At 40.3% G+C, this 13,245-nt stretch overlaps 1 protein-coding gene across 5 annotated transcripts in view; it reads right to left on the bottom strand.

Annotated features, from left to right (window-relative positions):
- STAG2 (stromal antigen 2) overlaps positions 1-13,245 on the bottom strand; it is a 150,394-nt gene that overhangs the window by 106,921 nt on the left and 30,228 nt on the right. For 2 of the 5 annotated variants that reach the window (XM_036270838.1, XM_036270840.1), the window contains exon 1: positions 52-228. The exons of the other annotated variants lie outside the window; for them this stretch is intronic. The gene's annotated coding sequence lies outside the window, so the exon portion shown is untranslated. Of the gene's footprint in view, positions 1-51; positions 229-13,245 lie in introns of those variants that run through there. 5 annotated transcript variants of the gene reach the window in all.

Raw genomic sequence — 13,245 nt, 5'->3', positions numbered from 1 at the left:
CCACTGCTGAAGTGGCTATACAATCATTAATATTGTTACTAGTGAACCTACCTCACTAATTCATTTTGATCGTAACTTGCAGATCATGAAATGGTTCAGAAGTCAGTGTGGCAGATTCAACTCTCCCACTATGAAACACATCATCAACACAACTCTTAATAATTTCTATTAGGTCAGCATGTAATATCAATATTTGCAACAAACTGCATTGATCAGCATGCTACTTTGAAGAAATAACTGTAAAATAAAAATGTATATATGGATATGCATTTGTTTGCACAAAAGAAATACTGGAACTATTAACAAGAAACCATTTTTAAAAGTTTCCTACATAGGGGAGTGGATGAAAGAAAGAAAAAGGAGGCAGGAATCTCTGGTGATGTCTGTGTATCCTTTTAATGTAATTTTAAGGTTTTTTGCTTGTTTGTTTTTAATCCTCACCAGAGGATATTTTTTTTTCCATTTTATCTTTAGATATAGTGGAGAGAAGGGAGGGAGGGAGGGGGAGAGAGAGAGAGAGAGAGAGACTGATGTGAGAGAGACACATCCACTGGTCGCCTCCCACACAGCCCTGGTGACTCCGACTAGGGCTGGGGCGAACCACAACCGAGGTACGTGTCCTTGGCCAGAACCAAACCCGCGGCTCTTTGGTCCACAGGCCGACGCTCAAACCACTGAGCCAAACCGGCCAGAGCTTAAGTTTTGATTTGAAAATGGAATACCTGTTCAAAAAAATGAAACTGAATTTTTGAATAAAAAATTTTTTTTTAATCCTCATCCGAGGACATTTTTCCATTTTTTGTTCAGATAGAGTGGGAGGGAGAGAGGAAGAGAGAGAGAGACAGAAACATCGAGGTGAAAGGGACACATCGAGTGGCTGCCACCCGCACGACCAACCAGGGTCGGGGACAAACTGCAACCGAGGTACATGCCCTTAGTGGGAACTGAACCCGGGTCTCTCCGGACTGCAGGCCAATGCTCTGACCGCTGACCCAAACCGGTCAGGGCTTGCTTTTTTTTTAAATGAAATTCTTAAGGTTATAAAAAATTAGAAAAACTTGCCCTGGCATGCAGGAGGCAGAGACCAAAGCAATTCTACTATAAACCAAGAACACTAGAGTGCTAGCAAACCACCAGAAGCTAGGGAAGAGGCATGAAACAGATTCTCCTCTCACAGCTCCTAGAAGGAAGCAGCCCTGCTGTCACCTTGGTCTTGGATTTCTAGCCTCCAGAACTGTGAAACAATAAATTCCTGTTGTTTTAGTCACCCAGTTTGTGCTATTTTGTTATGGCAGCGTTAGCAAACTAGTACAAACCCAAATATCCCTCAATGAGTGAATAGTAAACAAAATGTGATACATCCACACCATGGACTACAATACAACAATAGAAAGGAACTGACTGTTGGAATGTAAAAACTTGCATGTATCTCAAGGGAAATCACTTGAATGGGAAAAAAAGGGCCAATCTCAATAGGTTATATACTGTATGGTTTCCATTTACATAACAGCCCCCAAAACAACAAAATTATGGAGAACACAGTAGTGGTTTCCAGGGATTAGAAAAAAAATAGAAGGTGAGGGAGGGAGGGAGATAAACAAATAGTATGAGGGATCTTTGTGATGCTGGAACAGTTCTGTATCTTGATGGTGGTGATGGTTAAAACCTACATAAGTGATAAAATTGCACATAATTATAAAGACAAACACAGACACATAAATGAGTGCACATATAACTATAAAATCTGAATAAACCAATATCAATTTCCTGGTCTTCATATTGTACTATAGTTATGTAAGATATTACCAATGAGGGAAATCAGGTGAAGGGTATATATGATCCCCTTTACATTTATTTTAATACTTTCTGTGAATCTAGTATTATAACAAAATAAAACTTCGAAATGTCTAATCAAATTCTAGCAAGATTTTCTTTTTTACTCAACAAATTGATTCTTAGGTGAAAAAGCAAAGGAATCAGAACAGCCAAAGCAATTTTGAAAAAGATCAAATTTGGAAAACTCACACTACACACTATATCAAGCCTTACTATAAAGCTACCATAATAGCCCTGGCTGGTTTGGCTCAGCGGTTAGAGCATCGGCCTGCGGTCTGGAGAGACCCGGGTTCGGTTCCCACCAAGGGCATGTACCTTGGTTGCAGTTTGTCCCCGGCCCTGGTTGGTCATGCAGGTGGCAGCCACTCGATGTGTCCCTTTTACATTGGTGTTTCTCTCTTTCTCTCTCTCTCTTCCTCTCTCTCCCTCCCACTCTATCTGTACAAAAAATGGAAAAATGTCCTCGGGTGAGTATAAAATAAATAAATAAATAAATAAAGCTACCATAATAAAGACAGTGTGAATGGTGATCAAGACAGATCAAGGGACTAGAGACCAGAAATAGACCCAAATACATATTGTCACTTGGTTTTTAACAAAAGTACCAAGGCACTTCAATAAAGAAAGTCTTTCCAAACAATTAGATATCCATATGCCCAAAAAAGTTCCTTAACCCACACCTTGAAAAATTAAGTCAAAAACAATGCTAGACTAAAATGTAAAAACTTTAACACTTCTAGGTGGCTTTATTTGTAATCACCAAAAGGTGGAAAACAACCCAAATGTCCTTTGACTGGGGAATGGATATGCAAAGTGTTACATGCATACAATGGAATATTATTCAACAATTAAAAGGAACAAATATCTGATACATAGGCTACGCTGAATCTTTTCTTATAAAGAAATAATTAATTTATTAAATGAACGTGTGTGTGTGTGTGTGTCCCAAAACAGTCAGCAGGCCAGGGCTGAATGAAGCCTGTCAAACTCTGCTCTCATCTAAAGATAACATATTGGGGGGACCACTCTGCAAAATACATGATTCTCCACCACCTGGCTGGACATCTGAAACCAACACAGAACAATATTGAATGCAAAATGCAATAAAAAAAATAGGTGAAAAAAACATATTGCTATAAATTCTCTGCAACTTGCTACATTTCTTTTTAGTACTTATCACAATTTGTAATTACCCATTTTGAAGGCATGGATTCTATTTTGCTTATCACTATACACATCCTAGGCTGAATCTTAAACGTATTATGCTAAGTGAAATTAGCCAGACTCAACAGGCTACAAATTGTATGATTTTATTCATATGACAGTCAAAAGGCAAAAAAAACCTATGGTTGAAAAACAGACCCAATGGTTGGTTGCCAGGGGCTTAGGTTGAGGAGAAAGACCAAGTATACCAAGGAGTACAGTAAAACCTCAATACAACAAACTAATTTGGGCAGGGGGTATCCACTATAGCAAAAAGTCCATTATATAATAAAGTAGGTTTTCCAAATGCATATGTTAAAAAACTGACTAATTAATCTGTTTTCACTTACGTAGACATGTTTGTGTAATTAAAATTAAGTACATATGAAAAGTTTAATTTCACAGAAAAGTTTGTAAGGATTACTGTCATTTTAAATTTATGCTGAATAGGTCTAGTATATCCGTGCATTCACCAGTCACTGAGAGTAACAAATGCACATGGTTGGGAAATGGCTTAGCACACATGGGAACACAGGCTAGCATGCCATGCAACAACTCAACAAACAACCAAACCAATTATCTCATTTAATGCCATGTGATCACATGCTAATCATTCGCTGAGCATTTGATTTAAATATGTAGAATATAGTTGTAGATATGTAATATTTATTTATGTGGGCAAAAACACTACAGTGACTTTTTCCAACATATGGCCCATTCACTAAAATCTGTTAAAAATAATAGTGAATTAGCCTGGACAGTGTGGCTCAGTGGTTGAGCGCTGGCCCATGCACCAAGAGGTCACCGGTTTGATTCCCAGTCAAGGCACATGCCCAGGTTGTGGGCCTGATCCCCAGGTGGGGGGTACGTAGGAGGCAGCCGATCGATATTCTCTCTCATCAATTTCTATCTCTCTCTCTCCCTTCCTCTATCCCTCAAATCAATAAAGAAAAAAACAACAGTGAATTAATAACGAAAAATAACCTGTTAATTTAATTGTAAACAAATCTTGGTTAAAAGCATTTTTAAATTAACAGGGTGTTAATTTTCACATATGAGACATGGACCAGAAATTTTGTCCATTAAATGTGAAGTCTGTTAAATCGAGGTCTGCAAAATTGAGGGCTTACTGGTTTGAAGGGATGGGAACTGAAATATATCTTCATTGTGATGATTTTATACAACTATTTGCCAAAACTCACAGAACTGTATTATAAAAAGAGTGGCCCTGGACGATTAGGCTCAGTGGTTAGAATGTCGACCCGTGGACCAGATAGTCCCGGGTTCGGTTCCCGCTAAGGGCATATACTTCGGTTGCAGTTTGTCCCTGGCCCCGGTTGGGGTTGTGTGGTTGGCAACCAGTCGATGTGCCCCTCTCACATGGATGTCTCTCTCTCTCCCTCCCGCTCTACCTGAAGATAAATGCAAAAAAATGTCCTCGGGTGAGAATAAAAAAATAAATAAAAAGAGTGATTGGACTTTATGTAAATAATCTCAATACAATTTAAAGTTTGTGTCCATCTTCTATTAGTTTCTTTGATATCTACACTGAAACCCCAAAACTAACTGTTTTAGCTACTTAAACAGTATTTAATTACATTTTGCTCTAGCCATTTTAATCAATTAACACATAAGCATCCCTCATACCAACCGCCATATGATTGTAGATTTTGGCCAATGGCTATATGAATTTATAATTTTAATAAATAATACCAAAATTGGACTCCATAGACAAAGGTTATAACAATTTTTACTTCCACCAGCAACCTATGTATGGATCTGTTTCTGTACATTCACTAACAGTGTTGTCAAGACTTTCAAATTTTTGCCAATCGGCTAAGGTGAAAAAGAATTAATTCAGGGTAGAGGTGAAATCTCCCTACATGAATGAAGTCCCAATTCACAAACTCAGGAACCAAACATACATTTCCAATAAATCCCTTGTTATTCAAAACTCATAAACCAAGATTTGGATAATGAAGTATGCATAATTATCTGAACTCTTGCTGATGAAAATCAGGAACCAAATGGTCTGGCTAAGAAGGGATACTTGGTAGTTTTAATTTGCTCTTCTCTTATTTCCTTATGTTTAAGGGCCATTCTTAGTGTCATTTCCATAAACTCCCTGCTCATGTCATTTGCCCTTTCTTCCTAACAGATCTCTTTCTTGCTGACTTCAAACACTTTATATATTTACCACAGTATTTCAAGCTTGATAAGCCAAAAATTATCTCCACTGCTTCCACCGAGACAGATCACTTCCTGCTAATATGGCGTCTTTGTGTAGTAGTTGTTACATTCAACCCTACTATCTCTCCTAATCTGACAAAATCTTGTCCTCAAGGGCTTTTTCAGCCTGATAACCTTTTTATCTGTTCCCCATTGCCACATACAAAGGATATTATTATCTTTTAGAGTAGAGATTTCTAAGATCAGCTATCCCTAGGCTAGCTTACCACTCTCCATGTTTCTCTGATGTGCCTTCTCTTACACGTTTTTGTAACCCACACTTTTCATTGGTTTCCAAGTATGCTTTAAAAAAAAAAAAAAAAAAAAGTTCGCACAGGGTTTGTTTTCCCTGTTCACCTTGTTATTTCTGTATTACACCTAAGAAAAATGCCCACATACCATCATGTTAAGACCAGAAGTCTGATGTTGCAAATGCTTAAGCAAGTAATGTCATTAAATAGTTTCGACAACACAACATCAACTTCCCCTAAACACTCATCAACACTGAATACTTTTTACAAGATTAAGAGTCTTGCCCAAGGTCACACAAACTAGTAAGAGGCAAAAATCTCAGTTTGAATCTGTTTTAGGCATATCTGCTTCACAAATAGGTGCTGGGACAATCCATATCAGTTCTTCAGAATATAAATGAAGTCTTCTGAATCAGTCAAATTCAAATATAAGAGAGGTGTTAGTTTCCTTCTTCTATATTTAAGTAAAAGTCTAAAATAATCACATAGAAATTCCTGAAATATCTTACATACTTGTTCAATACATAAAACAATATTGTTTCCTTACAATTATGTGCACAAAATGATCTCTAGCAGAATCTTGAGCATCAGAAAATCCCCAACAGTTGCACTTGACCAGCAATCTTATTATAAAGAAATAAAGCAAATAGATATTTGTTGCCTGTAACTGTGCTTCCCTGAAGGGGAGCAGTAGCTCCATCATAATACATGTGGGGGACCACTTAATCAATAAATAATGGAAATGCCTGTCTACAAGATAGTTTTCTTAAATTCCAGTGTGCATAAGAATCATATAAGCCCTGGCCAGTTTGGCTCAGCGGTTAGAGCGTCGGCCTGTGGTCCGGAGAGACCTGGGTTCGGTTCCCGCTAAGGGCATGTACCTCGGTTGCAGTTTGTCCCCGGCCCTGGTTGGGTTGTGTGGGTGGCAGCCACCCGATGTGTCCCTTTCACATCGATGTTTCTCTCTCTCTCTCTCTCCCACTCTATCTGAACAAAAAATGGAAAAATGTCCTCAGGTGAGGATAAAAAAAAGAATCATTTAAAATGCAGGGTTCCACACCTAGGGAAGCATTCAGTAGATCTGTATACAAGTCTCAGTATCTGTATAACTCAAAAAATCCCTTATATTGGTGGGTCCATATCCCACTTTTAAAAAAGGTGCCGTAAGCCATGGAATCAACAACCTCCAATACACAGGATAACCCATTTTCAGGGACAGAAAAGGCATACATAGTTAGGGAAGAGAAGCAAACACACTTCCCCCTGCCTGCCTTAGGCCACTTAATCATCTGAACCTTATTCTCTCAAATGCCAGAAATCCACAGTTCAGTGATGTATTATTCCCCCAGAATGTCCTTAAGAAGCTTCCCAGAGTCTAAGTCTCCAATGGTCACCACTCTACTCTTCTTTCCACAAAAAAAAGTGTGTCTTTCCTAAAAGATTAAGGTAACGAAGATTGACAATCTCCAGAAAGTGTATTCTATACAGACTTCAACTTGCCACTGGGATCTTCCTCTTTCTAATTTCTATCTTCTACAGAAACCTCAAGAGCTGCCAGTTTCTAAAAAGTCTGAATAAACCAAGACCAAAGTTAACTCAATTGGAAAAACTAATCAGATAAAAAGAGTACTTTAGCCCTGGCCGGTATGGCTCAGCGGTTAGAGTGTCGGCCTGCAGTCCAGAGAGACCCAGGTTCGATTTCCGCTAAGGGCATGTACCTCGGTTGCAGTTTATCCCCGGCCCTGGTTTGGTCATGTGGGTGGCAACCACTCAATGTGTCCCTTTCATGTCGATGTTTCTCACTCTCTCCCCCTCTCTCTCCCACTCTATCTGAACAACAACAACAAAAAAGAGTACTTTATGCATTTTTTAATTATATGAAATTAAACCTACAACTCCAAAGTACCATGCTTGTCTCATTACTCCATGAAAGGTGTTCATTCCCATCTCTACTTCTTCAGTCTGTAACCATAACCACCCCCTTTTACTCAACCGAGAATGATTCTTTAAGACCCAGTTAAAACACTAGCTTCTAAGATCAGCTCCTGGTATCCTCCCAACCCAGATATTCCCTCTTTACCCTATTCCTAAATCTATTGCCTGACTGCCCTATCCTGTTTACCTAGCACTTAATCAATAAATTATTCTAACAATTGTAATAAGTATCCCTGTTCCATGAAACTCTCTCTACTCCAGCCTTTAATGAATTGCTCCTTTCAAGTGCAATACTTATAGTAATATGCACATAATTAAGAATTTCAATTCAATTACTGAGCACCTGTATACCAGTACTGTGATAGCCCTTATAACAAAGATAACAGGCATGATTTTGAAAATGTAAAAAATAGAATAAAAATGAATAAAATATGCTCTTCATTTTAATGACCTTAATGCTGAAGTCTTTAGGGGTGAACAGTACTAATACAAGTTACTTTGAAATGCATCTGAAAAAAATGGACGATTAAAAAAAACAAAATATGCCGGAACGGTGTGGCTCAATGGACTAACCATCGTCTCATGGACTGAGAGGTCCTGGTTCGATTCCTGGTCAGGGCACATGCCCGGGTTTTAGGCTCAATCTCCAGTAGGGGACATGAAGGAGGCAGCTGATCAGATCGATGCTTCTCTCGTACATGGATGTTTCTATCTCTCCCTTCCTCTCTCTAAAAAATCAATGAAAACATATTAAAAAAAACCAAAACCTGGACTTCCGGTCAAGATGGCGGCATAGGCAACCGCGGTATCGCATCCTCCCACAACCGCATCAAGTTACAACTAAACTACAGAACCACCACTATTCAAAACCGCCTGAAATCAAGCTGAATGGAATTCCTACAACTACGAAATTAAAGCAGCAGTGGCATCAAGACTGGTAGGAGGGGCGGAGGTGGATGGGCTGGTCCCACACCCACGTGTGGTGGATAAAAATCAGGAGGATACCTCGGCTAGGAAGGTCCTCACTGAGGACCAAGAGGTCCCTGTCCCATACCAGGCACCCAGCTCAGGGTTCCAGTGCCAGGAAGGGAAGTCCCCATAATTTCTGGCTTGAAAAACCAGCAGGAACTGAGGCTCAGGGAGGCTGAGGCGGCTGGAACCCCAGGCAGCTCCTCTTAAAGGGCCTGCGCACGGACTTATCGGACTCTCTCCCTCTAAGCTTGGAGGGGAGGCAGCTCGAAGGGTACCAGAGACATACAGGGAAGAACTGAGCTGTTTGGCCCTGGACAGTTTTGCTCAGCGGTTAGAGCATCGGCCTGCAGTCCAGAGAGACCCGGGTTCGGTTGCCGCTAAGGACATGTGCCTCGGTTGCGGTTTGTCCCGGCCCTGGTTGGGTTTTGTGGGTAGCGGCCTCTCGATGTGTCCCTTTCACTTCGATGTTTCTCCCTCTCTCTCTCCCTCCCACTCTATCTGAACAAAAAAACTGGAAAGAACTGAGCTGTTTGGCATTGGAGCGAGGGCGGAGAGGGGGCTTTCTCTAGGACAAAGGTGCTGTCAGAGGCCTTTGTTCCTTTGGTGAGCCCTTCCCTGGGGTGGCAGACAGCCGCCATATCTGGGACTCCAGCAACCTGGCTCATACTGGCTGCCCCGCCCTGGTGATTCCCTGAGGCCCTGCCCCACCGAACTTTCAGGCCCACCCAACTGTTGCCAGTTGCTTAACCATAGGATTGGCCTGTCTTGGATCCTGCTTCAGGTTTTCCTAAATTCTTTCAAACAAGCAGCATCTGGTCTCAGCTAGCCCCATACCTCCAGTTAAGTAATACATAGGAACAAACACAAGGAAGCAGCCAAAATGAGGAGACAAAGAAACAGGTCCCAAATGAAAGAACAGAACAAAACCCCAGGAAAAGAATTAAGCAAAATGGAGATAAGCAACTTAACAGATGCTGAGTTCAAAATACTGCGTATAAGGATGCTCAATGAACTTAGTGAGAACCTCAGCGAACTTAGTGAGGGCCTCAAGAGCATAAAAAAGAACCAGTCAGAAATGAAGGAGGCACTAACTGAAATAAAGAATAATTTGCACAGATTCAGTAATAGGGTAGGTAAAGCCAAGAAGCAAACCATCAATTTGGAATATAAGGAAGCAAAAAACACCCAATCAGAACAGCAAAAAGAAAAAAGAATCCAAAAAAATGAGGGTAGTGTAAGGAGCTTCTAGGACAACTTCAAGTGTGCCAACATTCTCATCTTGGGGGTGCCAGAAGGAGAAGAGAGAGAACAAGAAATCGAAAACCTATTTGAAACAATAATGGCAGAAAACTTTCCTACCTTGGTGAAGGAAACAAACATAAGTCCAGGAAGCACAGAGAGTCCCAAACAAGATGAACCCCAAGAGGCCCACACCAAGACACATCATCATCAAAATGCAAAAGGTTCAAGACAAAGAGAGAATCTTAAAAGCAGCAAGAGAAAGGCAGCGAGTTACCTACAAGGGAGTTCCCGTAAGACTGTCAGCTGATTTCTCAAAAGAAACTCTGCAGGCTAGAAGGGAGTGGCAAGAAATATTCAGAGTGATGAAAAGCAAGAACCTACAACCAAGATTAGTCTATCCTGCAAAGCTATCATTTAGAATCGATGGCCATATAGAGTTTCCCAGACAAGAAAAAGTTAAAGGAGTTCGTCACCACCAAACCGTTATTATATGAAATGTTGAAAGGTCTTTTTGAAGAAAAAGATAAAATATATGAACAAACAAAATGGCAATGAATACATATCTACCGACAATGGAATCTGCAAACAAAATGAATAGACAGAACAGAAACATTCTCATAGATACAGAGAACATTTTGTTGGTTGCCAGATGGAAGGGGGGTTGTAGGAATGGGTGGAAAAAATGAAGGGATTAAGAACAAATTGGTTGCTAGACTGACAAATCTCAAAGGGAAGGGGATTTGGGGGGGTGGGAAGAAATAAATCAAAGAACTTATATGCATATATGCATAACCAATGGACACAGACAACAGTGTGGGAAAAGGCAGGATAGGGATGGGAGTGGGGAGGAGGGCGTCAATGGGGGAAAAATAAGGAACATCTGTAATACAGTCAACAATAAAGATAAGGAAAAAAAAACCTTATAGACAAGACAACAGTATGGTCATGACCAGAGGGAAATGTGGATGGGGGACGTGGGGGAAGCAGGAGAGTAATGGGGAGATAAATAGTGATGGAAAGAGATATGACTTGGAGTGGTGAACACACAATACAATATATAGGTGATGTATTACAGAACTGTACACCGTAAACCTATGTAATTTTATTAACCAATGCCATGCCAATAAATGCAATTAAAAAAATGGAAGGCTGATGGATAGAAGAGAGTGATGGCTAGATAGATGGATATGTGACAAAGCACATATAGTAAATGTTAAAGGTCAAATATAGGTGATGGGTATATGGAGGATCACAGTACAGTTATGTATACTGGAAATTTTTCATAATAAAATGTTGGGTGAAATGAATAAAATAGTTGCCCCCCCTAAGTGAGCTTACAGTACAGTGAAGGTATCACACAAGCAATTACAATTGAGTATCATGAAAGCACGCTGGCATAAATATGCACAGGAAACTCCAGGGCACGGAAAAGTGGCTCTTAACTGGAAAAGGAGATCAGATATTGTTTCCAGGTAACCCCTATCTAAATCTGAAGGACATGAACAGTTATATTGGCAAGTGGGTACATGAGAGTTTTAGACATTAGAAACAGTTCAATTAAAGAAACACATGGGCTTCAAACAGCATGGTATGTTAACGTAACTAAAAGTGGTCGGATACCACGGCAATATATGAGAAAAGGGAGGAAGGGAGGTTGGTTGATTTGGAATTTCCCGATAAACTCCTTTTCAATCTCAGTCACTACCTCCCATCTGTAAGGTACAGTCCCTGAACTCTCCCAGACAGATAATCACTACCTCTTTCTGTTGCTATACACAAGCTTCTATCATTACAATAATGATCCTGGATTTTAATGTTTTTGTTTCCTTAGGTACCTTCTGTATTAAGACTATGGACTCAAAAAAAAAAAGACTATGGATAAAAATGATATCTAATACACAATTCATGCTTAAAAGACACCCTTATAAATAAGGTTTATTCTTTGACCTAAAATATGCCCTAAATTACATGTATGCCCAGAAAAAATATGCATTTTAAAAAGCCATGGGCCCATCTGGAGTGTTTCAATTGGCTGAGCATCATCCTGTGCACCATGAGATTATTGGTCAGGGAACATGCCTGGGCTGTGGGTTCGATCCCCAACTGGGGCATGTACAGAAGGCAACCGATCAATGTTTCTCTTTCACATCCATATTTCTCTCTTCCTTCCTCTCTCTAAGAATGTCCCCAGGTGAGGATTTAAAAATTAATTAATTGGTCTGGCCGGTGTGGCTCAGTGGTTGAGCATTAACCCGTGCACCAAGAGGTCGCTGGTTCAATCCCCAGTCAGGACACATGCCCAGGTTGTGGGCCCAATCCCCAGTGGGGGTCATGCAGGAGGTGGTCAATCAATGTTCTCTCTCATCAATGTTTCTATCTCTCTCCCCCCTCACTTCCTCTCTCTCTAAAATCAGTAAAGGCAACATTTTTTAATTGATTTTAAAAAGCCATGGGAACGATCAGAATCATAAATACAAACTATACACTGCTAAAATGTGCTGATATTATAATATGTAAGATAGTATCAAGTGAAAAGAACAAGTTACAGACCCATATACATAAATTTGATGCAATTTGTTTATTCTTAGAAATTGTCTAGAAGGATATAAAAGAAACTATCATCAGTGGTCACCTCTGAAGACTGGGAATGGAGGGATTTGCATTTTTCACTTTAGACCCTTTTTGTACTCAATGTTATCATGGGCAAGAATCATTATTTTTATACAAGTAATAATAGAGTTTTTTCCTTCTTTTGAAGCAGCTTGAACCAACATTTTAAAAACCCTCTGAAGACATAAGGACCATGGCTACAGAACCCACAAGTTTTCCGGAAACTGCTTCTGTAAAATATACAACAACCAAGAAAGGCAAACATTCCAAAGAATTATAGTACAGGGAACTCTGAATGGTTTCACTTACAAACATACTTCCTGAAAATTAATTTAAAACAAATGAAACAGAAATGAGATAGATACACAGATACACAGATAGGTAAGAGAGAGGGGACAGATAGAGAGGAGAGGAGAAGGGAGAGAGAGAGAGAGAGAGGAGACAGACAGGGTGTGGGGGAGGGAGAAAATGAGAATGAACCAATTTAATAAAGTCCTTAGCTGAAACACAACTGGAAACAACTGAAAAAAAACACTCTGGTTAAACCGTCATACCATTTCTCCAGGCAAATTCTAACAAGCTTCTTTTAAAATCAGGATACAGCCCGACAGGTGTGGCTCAGTGGATTGAGCTTCCTCCCACGGACTGAGAGGTCCGGTTTATTTTTTATCCTCACCTGAGGACATTTTCCCATTTATCTTTACACAGATTAGGAGAGAGGGAGAGAGGGGGAGGGGGTGAGAGAAAGAGAGAGAGAAGCATAGATGCAAGAGACACATGGACTGGTTGCCTCCCGTGCAACCCCAACCAGGGCCGGGGACTAACCGCAACCGAGGTACCTGCCCTTGACCAGATTTGAACCCACGTCTCATTGGTCCACGGGCAACACTCTAACCACTGAGCAAACCGGCCAGGGCAGAGATCCAGTTTAGATTCCAGTCAGAGCACACGCCAGGAGCTGCAAGCT

The sequence above is a fragment of the Molossus molossus genome, unplaced genomic scaffold, assembly GCF_014108415.1.
Source record: "Molossus molossus isolate mMolMol1 unplaced genomic scaffold, mMolMol1.p scaffold_m16_p_2, whole genome shotgun sequence".
Lineage (NCBI taxonomy): Eukaryota > Metazoa > Chordata > Mammalia > Chiroptera > Molossidae > Molossus > Molossus molossus.
The sequence above is the reverse complement of the archived record's forward strand: the minus strand, read 5'-3'. Positions and strand labels throughout refer to the sequence as shown.